Below are 9635 nucleotides of genomic sequence, written 5' to 3' on the forward strand. Positions count from 1 at the left end.
TACATCTGACACTTTGCACTGTTCAGTTCCTTTGCAGTGCTTTGTTTATTGTCCTAACAGGTTTGGTGTTGTTGAAGCTGATGGATGTGTCCTGCTGGAGTCTCATCCTCAGGAACAGCCAGCACATCAACACACACCACTGCGACAACAAGGGCAGCTTGACTGATTCATTTCCGTGCTGTTTCCGTCATTTGTAATTACTGTTATATTTTTATGCCTTTACCACAACCAGCTTCCCCACAGGCTGGTGGATAATTCATCTCTATCCACTCTTACTGGGCTTAATTGTGTCTCTGTAATGCAAATGCACTGAGTTTATTAAAGGCTGAGTTTCCAGAGAGCGATAAAAGGCTGCCTCTACTCTGTTTTATGAGTGTTTGGAATATGGATTAGAGTATATCAGCTCCATGTGACATTATTGCTCTTCTTTACTTTCACTGACTTTGTCCTCAATATGCTATCACAGTGGAATATCTATAAATCTATTTAGTCTGTGGAGGACTAAGAAACAGCTCAGGCCGAAGCTATAGTCAGATGAAATGGCAGTGTTTTTGAGCAATAAATACAGGTTGCTTCCTCAGACTCAGGAGTTAGGTTAATGTGATGTTTTCCAAGTAACAGAATGCAAGACAGAGTATTGATTAGCTCCCATTCTTCTGATAACATATGCTGATATTAACAAAATACACAAACAAAACAAGGAACGGTACATAACCTTTGTGATGCCATGTAGCACCAATAACTCAAACAACTATGACAAACAGAGAAGATCATCATTCAGATGGGCAGACCGAACACACAACCAGGTACAAGTGTACAACACAACACAGAGCACGGAAAACACATGGCTTAAATACACACTGGAGCAATCACGCATTGGGAGACGGGAGGGAAACACAGCTGGGACAAATCACACCTAATGGGACAAGGGAAGCAAAACCAGACACACTTCATACACGGCAGGCACTATCAAAATAAAACAGGAAACACACAACAGGCACAGAGGCATGGACTTGACACTGAACAAAGGGAACACTGAAACAAAACCCAAGGACTAGAAATCACAGAACAAAGAACTACTAGAGCTAGAAATACAGAACCATAAACCAAAAGACTAGTAATGATAAACCACGATGAAATCAAAGCTCAATAATAATACAAAACTCAAAACACTGGATCACCGACCCAGGACCGTGACAGCCACACTGGACACACACTGGACATGATGTGTTAGAGTTCATGCCAAATCATCTCAATCACATTTCTTCACTTGACCGTTACACTGCCGGCATCATGTCCAATGCATTGCAAAACGTTTTAGCATTTCTCAAAATTCCACTCAATATTTTACCAACAATCTTGGGAATGACCAACATTGCTGATAATCCCCGAGATCGTTACATTAGCCAAAGATGTTTTTGGCAAATGCAAAAAAAAGCCATTTATTTTCTTTTTGATACGAGGTGGTTTTCACCTTGGAACTCTTCCATTTTTGCCCAGTCGAAGAATAAATACTGACCTTAACTGAGGCATGTGAGGCCTACAGCTATAGATGTTGTTCCAGATCCTTTGGACACCTCCTGGTCCTGGATGAGTCGTCAATGCTCTCTTTGAGTAATGTTGCCAGGAGGTCAGCCACTCTTAGGAGGGTTTGTTTCAAATTGTATTCATTTGAGTTCTTACAGTGTTTCAGTAAATCCCAAACCCTTAAATGGCTTTCTGAGCATTTCCAGACTGACAGATGTCAGTGATTTTGTGTCTCAGCTATTCCCTTAGGTTATATATATTATATCATATATACACGACAGACTTTATAACCTCAAATGTAACTATTTTGCTGCTGATAAGATAAGCTGCTACTGATCTTTGATTTATCTTGCTAAATTCTGAAGCAATTTGAAGTAGACTTTATGCCAAAATAGTGTCTATACATCTGCACATTAAGTTCATCGTCCTTTTTGCTGCAGCATAAAAACAGACATTGGTTTTATTGCAGAGTCAACACTAAAGGTGTGACTTTCCAAAGCAATGAATCAGAGAATGATTGCTAAGATCAGCCTATTGATTCTCTGCTGATGTATTCTAGTCATTTTTTTAACCATGGAAAAGTACAAATCTGCTTCTCAAAACTTTTTTAATCTTTTGGCCTTGTGTTGCCACTTCTCCCATCTTCCCTCCTAATCCAATTCTCCAATTTTTTAAAAGTATCCCTGTGGTCCATCCACCTCATTTCCACTTGCTCTACGCCTAGGCAAGACAGATGAGCAGCATCTGATTTACGATCCTGCTGTTGAGAGAACAGCCAAGAAAACTCTGACTTAGCTGAAACAGAATCTAACGGAACAGACAGTGCCAGACCCCTCGCTCTACTCTCTAGGCTCACGTAGTGGGGAACATCACTCCTAAATCTGCCATGGTCCTAAAGACTGATGTTCACCTTTTAGTCTTTTATTCTACTCGACCTGTTAACAAAGACAAGGTCAATCTGGCTTGTCAGGCCCCCCTCTTGGCTCCAGATTGCTCTTCTAACCACTTGAGGATCACAGAGAAGCTGGATGATGCTGTACACCCTCGAATGCATCACGGCTCTCCACTTTCTCTGCCCCTGTGACAGCACAATGTTAGTTTCCATGTGTGTTTGTCTGAGTGATAAAGCATGATGCACCCTTGTGTGTGTGTGTGCATGCTGGTGTGTAATTACCAGGAACAAAATGCCACTAATTTGTGCACTTGAGCAGCCACTTGCTCAGCCCAGCAGCTTCTTAAAAAGCCCCACTGTTTTCATTTTGACCTAGACCCTCAAGTCAATGTCTTCCCACCTTCGTCTTTGTGAATAATTAATTCATGCTCACTTGTGTATTCAGTCACAAAATACTTTAATTCTTTGCTGTCTTTGCATGTTCGACCCTCAATAAAGTATTTTATAAAACACTGTCATGATTTCTCACATTAGCAGGGATTAAACTGGGATTTGACAGGTGAGGAAACACTTACATTCATAATAATTTGTTTTCTGTTGTTTCTTTTTCTTTATGATTATGAAGGTAAATATGGTGCAGAATGTGAGAGCTTGTACACAAAATGTTATCAGTTGACCTGTGTTGCTGCTCACTACTCTCTGTGGATGTAGAAAGTTGAATTCAACAAAATTATATACAATGATACAATGTATACAACCTTCCTTATAGTGCTGTCTCAGCTGCAGTGGTGAGTAGTGGACTCATCATCGCCACAAGGTTGTTGCAGACATTAACTGACACTTCTGCCAGACTCAAGTAATGCAGAATTTTCTATATTTTCAGATCTGGCAAAGGAGGCATCTGCTTATATTGATAATATTGTTAAAAATGTATTCAAACTGAATATAGAATAAAATCCATATTTGTGAGTTTGGATCTCAGCTGTATGTGGATTTCCAGAAGTCAAATTTTGGCAAAAATCAATATGTTACTGTTTATCAAAGAGATGTGAGTGCTGAGGAAAATGCCTTTTTTGTTTTTCTGCAAAAAGAAAATATGTCAAAATTCCATTCAATATGTCAAAATCTTTTTACTTTTATGTCACTTTCTTCAGTTTTTGACAGGGTCTTGTTTCCTGATATACAAATATTTATGTTTTTTCAAATGAAATTAAAATTTATTTTTTTATGTCTTGGATTCTTTGTGAGTTAAACAGAAGGAGTAAGCAGAGCAAATCCATCTTGAAATACATAGTTTCCATTTAAGTTAGCAGCATTTTTTCAAACCATAAAAACAATTTACCTCTTTGAAACCAATCATTCAGTAACATTTTACATTTATCAAAGTATTTCAGATGTTCAGGACGATGGTGCGGTGGTTAGCCGTGTTGTCTCACAACAAGAAGGTCCTGAATTCGGCTCTACCATCTGGCAGGGCCTTTCTGTGTTTGCTCCCCCTTCTCACAGGGTACTCGGGCTTCCCCCCACAGTCCAAATGCATTCAGTGGGGTTAGGTTAATTGGTGATTCTAAATTGCTCATAGGTGTGAATGTGAATGGTTGCCTGTCATCTGTCTGGTTGTCAAACTGCAACCAGGACAGAAACAAGTACATTATGCTGGTAACACAACTTCAGCTCTTTGTAAACATCTGCACGTTAGCATGCTAAACTACACTAATAACACTAAACTAGTCTAGAACCCAAAGTGATGTTAAAGTTGAGTGAATGCTGAGCCCAGCCCAGCAGCCCCTGAACTTCAACAACTGCTCAGCAGTGGTGGTGACTCTCAAAGTGGTGCCAATGAGCAGTGTTGGGTGTAATGCATTACTAAGTAACTTAATGTAATTAAATTGCTTTTCCACTGAAAAAGTAGAGTAACTGATTACTGTTCATTTTTAGGTATTTTAATTACAGTTACTTACTTGCGTTAAACTGTAAAATAATTAAACTCGCTGAATATCATTATTTAACCTCCTAGGACCTGCCGTCCACATATGTGGACATCACATTTTGGGTTATTTAGACCAAAATACTAAATTTTGCTCAACAATGGCCTGATATCCACTTACGAGGACATTATACTGCTACTGTTCTATCAAAATTTTAAACAAATATCCTCATATGTGGCTCTTATTTTTCTTAGAAACAAAAATCAGCTGAAGTTAATTCTTTGTTTTTACATTCATCAGGTCCCAATATGCCCAGATATCAAAGAGAAATTTAAAATGCATGCCATGGAAGAGTTTGGGTCTTAGGAGGTTAATTTCATTAATTTATCTTCTAAAGGTAAAATTAAGCTCTGCTGCTTTAACATTGATGTAGTGCAGGTGCACGTCATTTCGCGCCAGTTTGCTGCATAGTCGTATTCTGAAGTGAAACATGTCGGACTCGGCTGAAGCGAGTGGCTGTTTTATGAAATGGAAATATACCCGTCACTTCACTTTTCTGAAACAAGCAGACAAGAACATTTCAGTAATATGTAAGCTATTTCCTGGGGAGAAAAAACTGTTAGCTGCTGTTAATAGCACGAGTAATCTACTGAAGCGCCTGACACGGCAGCATAGACAAACACTTTTGAGTGATCCTTGTTCATCATCCACTGACGTATTGGTTCTTTTACTAGTTAGCTAATATAAAATAACGTAAGTTTATTGATTACAGCCAACTAACCAAGGCAGTGATATTAGAAGATGATGCTAAACATGTTCTAAAAACTTTAAGCACCTACTTCTCAAATCCAGCTACACAGACAGAGTTACAGCTATATCGGTTTTTCAGAGCAGGGTCCATGGTTACATTAGCCTTTATACATGTAGTGTTCATGTCCACCTTCAGCTTTAAGAAATTAAATTCTATAATTCATGCAGTGGCTATGATTTATTTGGTGTACTCTACTCTGACTGAATCAGCCATAAAAACTGATGCAACATTTGCAGGCATTACAATAATGATATGTAGGTTGTATGTTTTGTCATAACTGATGCAATTAATCTTCTACAACTTCACTTTACTACTATGCTTTAGAGGGTCAGTAGCCTTATTTGTTGCAGGGAATTAATCTCTTAATGTAGCACAGTGTGCACCCATCTCATAAAATATGGGGCAATTCAAGATTTAAGTTTTACAACCTTACAAAAGCTAAACAATATTTATCCCTATAGTGTATGCGCCCACAGGCTACCAGAGTAATCCATTTACAAGCTCGATGCTTCATGCTTTTAAAATTTTATATTCGGATAATCAACTGTAACTGACGATTTTTTTCTCTGCAATTTTTGTAACCTGGTGCATTTGTGCAGCTGCCACCACAGCTGGGTTGAAAACATGTCAGTACATAAGAGATTCACAGATTGTACAGAGTGAGATGTTGGAAAAGATTAGTCTTTCTGGAAAAAAGATTTTTTTTTTTTTCTCTTCCTATATCAGTGTTCTCTGAACGGAGACACCTCGTACAAAAGAATACTGCAGCAGCGCTGTAATGGCAAACATAAGCAGAAGTGGCCATTTGATTATGTTACCAGCATCGCGTGAAGCAACTGGCATTGTGGATACACTGAGGCCTTCCATGGATGACTCAACTGAAATAGAGCAGCAACAAGCCAATGGATACTGCAAATGTTATCCCAAAAGATCCAGTATTAACTAACAGGTCAAAGATGGGTTGAGTTTTAATAAAAAAATATGTTCCCAAGAGACATAATTGCTCCACCATGGGTGTACCCCGTGCTGTCCTTCTGGATGGACATGCCTGAAGTCAAATGGCACCTTTTATTGCAGAAGAGTTATGTTCTGAACCCCTTTGAAATGACCATGCTGCTTGCACTAAGTCTGTGAGACATCCTTTAAAAGAAAGCCAATTTTGTCTCTTGTATCTGTTATCTCCTTCTTTTGGTCACTAGCTATAGTTCAGGGAAGGAAAGAAGCTCAACAAGTCTCTCCAGCACCACAGGCAAGTATAGCTCCTCATAACACCACACTAGTTCATTTCTCAATCTCTGTGGACAGACAAATGTCCAAACGGGATCCTAACCACTGCTTCCTGACGATAAATCTCACACCCTTGCCATCCGCTCAATGCAGACTGCAGATCTACAAAATAGGAATGTTAACTGTGGGCAGCTATTACTGGAGCTAGGGCTGCTCAATAAATCGAATTTTAATCACGATTACGATCTGGGCTTTCAACGATCATTAGAAATGACTGAGCCGATTATTAGCCCCTCCCTCATTTATCCGCGACACCTTAAAGGCCGGTCCGTGAAAATATTGTCGGGCATAAACCGGTCCGTGGCGCAAAAAAGGTCGGAGACCGCTGATTAAGAGGACCCGAGGGAAGCTCGGAAAGCTAAGCAGAAGTTATTTGGAGAGGAGAGTGACTGCCGTTGGCTGAAAAGAGAGGTAAAAAAAACTTCAGTGGTGTTGCACACTATTTTATATTATTTTTTAAAGTCATTGTTAACCCTTTAAAGCCGGTCAGAGCAGCACGCTCCGTTTTGTGTAACTATTTTTAAATCCCTGTAGAACCTGAACCGTGTAAGCTAGCGCAATAATTTGTTTTGCATATGAAACCGGAGGAGTTGTACTTACATCTTATGCCATCAGCTTGTCCTCGGCCACGGTTTCCTTCCACATAAAGCTTTGCAAATATTGCATAAAAAGTGCTTGCAGGAACAAAAACATAATATTCCAGAAACACGCTTTGCCGATCCGATCAGCTGTTCGTAACACTTCCCACAGTGAAACAGACGTCAGCGCGAACTATCACATGTCTGCAATTTGCTGGCCGAAACCGGAAGTGACTCATTTTCACGGAAATGTAGTTTTTTACTTGTAGGCCTTAAAAGCCTATACTGGTCATGTTTGACTTTTCTGAATAGTTTCTGAGATGCTTAGAACTCGAATTGCACTGCTGGAAATAGTTTATTTTGATGCACCTGCTGTTTTCTTTGCAAATTTGCATCATATGATTGTTTTTTTCGTTTTTCCTGCAGTATATAAAAATTTATGTATCTCCAAAATAAAACTATGAAGACACTCAAAATAAATTTCCTGTTGTTGTAAACTATTTTTTGCAACTTTTTTGTATTTAAAGTTTTGAGGGATAAACCTCTTAAATTTCTCCAAGTAGAAATATATGTTAAAAAAACAAAAACGATTTTCAATTGTTTTGTAGTTTATTGCACTTTTTTGCAATTAATGTAGTTACTATGGACTTAATGCATACATATTATTAAAATATGGGCTATAACAGTTGTATAGCAACTTGAAATGCTCCCACAAATGGCACTACAACATGTAAAAAAATAATATAAGCTCTGGCGGACTTGGTTCTATGGTAGGTCTTAAAGGGTTAAATAAATATCGTCAAATAATCGAGATCTCAATTTCAGTGAAAATAATCGTGATTATCATTTTTGCCATAATCGAGCAGCCCTAGATCACGGTTTCAAAGTGCTGCCTAGAAAGAAAAGATTTCACTCTTGCCAGTCGCCTTAAATGATAAAACTGGACTGGTCCAACTTAAAACCAAGGGCAGTAACAACGGGGTTTAAAATAAACTTCCAGGGGTTCCATATCAACAGAAGAGGACTCACAGGGGCCACTGGGTCCAAACACCAACAAATCTGTTTTCTTTACATTCAATTTAAAAAGTTTAGAGCCAACAAAGCTTTTTTTTTTTTTTTTTCTGCCTGTCCCGTTTGGCTCTTTTGCCATCAGAATTGTTGTCTAAAGGCAAAGAAAGATGCCCAACGGATTTACTTTACCAAATTGACCATCACAGCCTTGCCGTAATGGTCCATTTGATTCACCTTTTATTGTTTATTTTATTTTCACTTGCTGAATACGGGACAGACTTGACTGGGGGAAAGAAGGGGAGAAAGAAAGAGGGAAAGAGAAACAGCTGAGAAGAGGGACGGGGGAGAAGGGCAAAAGACAAAAACCAACAGAACGGGCAGAGAAAGAAAAAAAAAGAAGAAAAAAAGAAAAAAAATGCATATATCAATCACCTGGGTCACCTGCTGAGAAAGAAAAAAGAAAACAAGCAGAAGAGAACAAGAGTAATAGAATAAACAACATCACAATGATATATGGGAATATGACAGTAAATACTAAATATTAAACATTAACAGAACACAGTGTGCTTTGAGGTAGGAGCCAAAAAGGGTGTAGTTTGTGGGTGTGATCACCCGTGTGTACACCTGTGAGCATGGACGCGCTTGTTTTTTTTAAAAAGGTTCCTTCATGTAATGATCTGCTAGAGGGTGTGGTGGGGCCACAGCCCCGTCCTCCAGGGCATGAAGCAGGTATGGAGGAGATCCAGGCTCCAGACATCCAGAGGCCCCCAGAACACAAGAGACCAAGGAAGACCAACAGAGGGGCAGCCGCGCCACTGTCCCAGAAAGAGCTGAGGAGAGTCCCAGATGAGGGCTCACTCAGCAACCGCGGAGCAGAAGCCAGGGGGAGTTGCAGTGACGCGCCCGTGAGCTCCGCCGGCAGCCAGCCGTGCCTGAGTGACCGAGCCCCAGGCCGAGAGGGCGGGGGCACCCCGCCTCCGAAGTGGCCCGAGCGAGCCCCAGGCTCCAGGCCCCGATAAGCAGCCGCCAAGGAGTGAGCCGGTGTGTACCTGGACGCCCATCCCCGGACACAAAGAACCACCAACGCACCGATGTCTGAGGGAGTCCGCCACTGGCAGGGGAAGTGGTGGTGGGGGGAGATAGACCTCCAAACCTTGGAGGGCCTGAGATGTCCCCAGAGAGGTGGCGCCTGACACCCAACCTGACATATAGACACAGACATACAGGCACACACAGATACAAACAAGCCAACCATACTTTAATGTCATCTAGGCATGTCAAGAGAGGTTTTATTCAGATGCCATCCTTCTGCTGCAGTGGCAAATAAATTTGGCAGTCATTCCTATATTCTTGTCTTTGAGTGAAGATTTAAGGTGATAAGACATGTAAATAACTGCAACTTGAATCTGTACTGAAGCTCAGTATTTGACACAGATTAATAATGATTAATATAATAACTATAATATTGGCCATATTATATTTACATTACCAAAGTGATATGACTTTAGTCTCATGAACAACATCAGCTAATTCTTATTTACTAGCTAATCTTAAATGACTGTTCAGTACAGAAATGAAGCCCAAAAATCATGTTTTACTGT

The sequence above is a fragment of the Aulonocara sp. 'chitande type north' Nkhata Bay genome, linkage group LG9 (genome assembly GCF_057382095.1).
Source record: "Aulonocara sp. 'chitande type north' Nkhata Bay isolate Kocher_YH1m ecotype deep benthic linkage group LG9, A_spYH_male_GT1.1, whole genome shotgun sequence".
In the NCBI taxonomy this organism is placed as follows: Eukaryota; Metazoa; Chordata; class Actinopteri; order Cichliformes; family Cichlidae; genus Aulonocara; species Aulonocara sp. 'chitande type north' Nkhata Bay.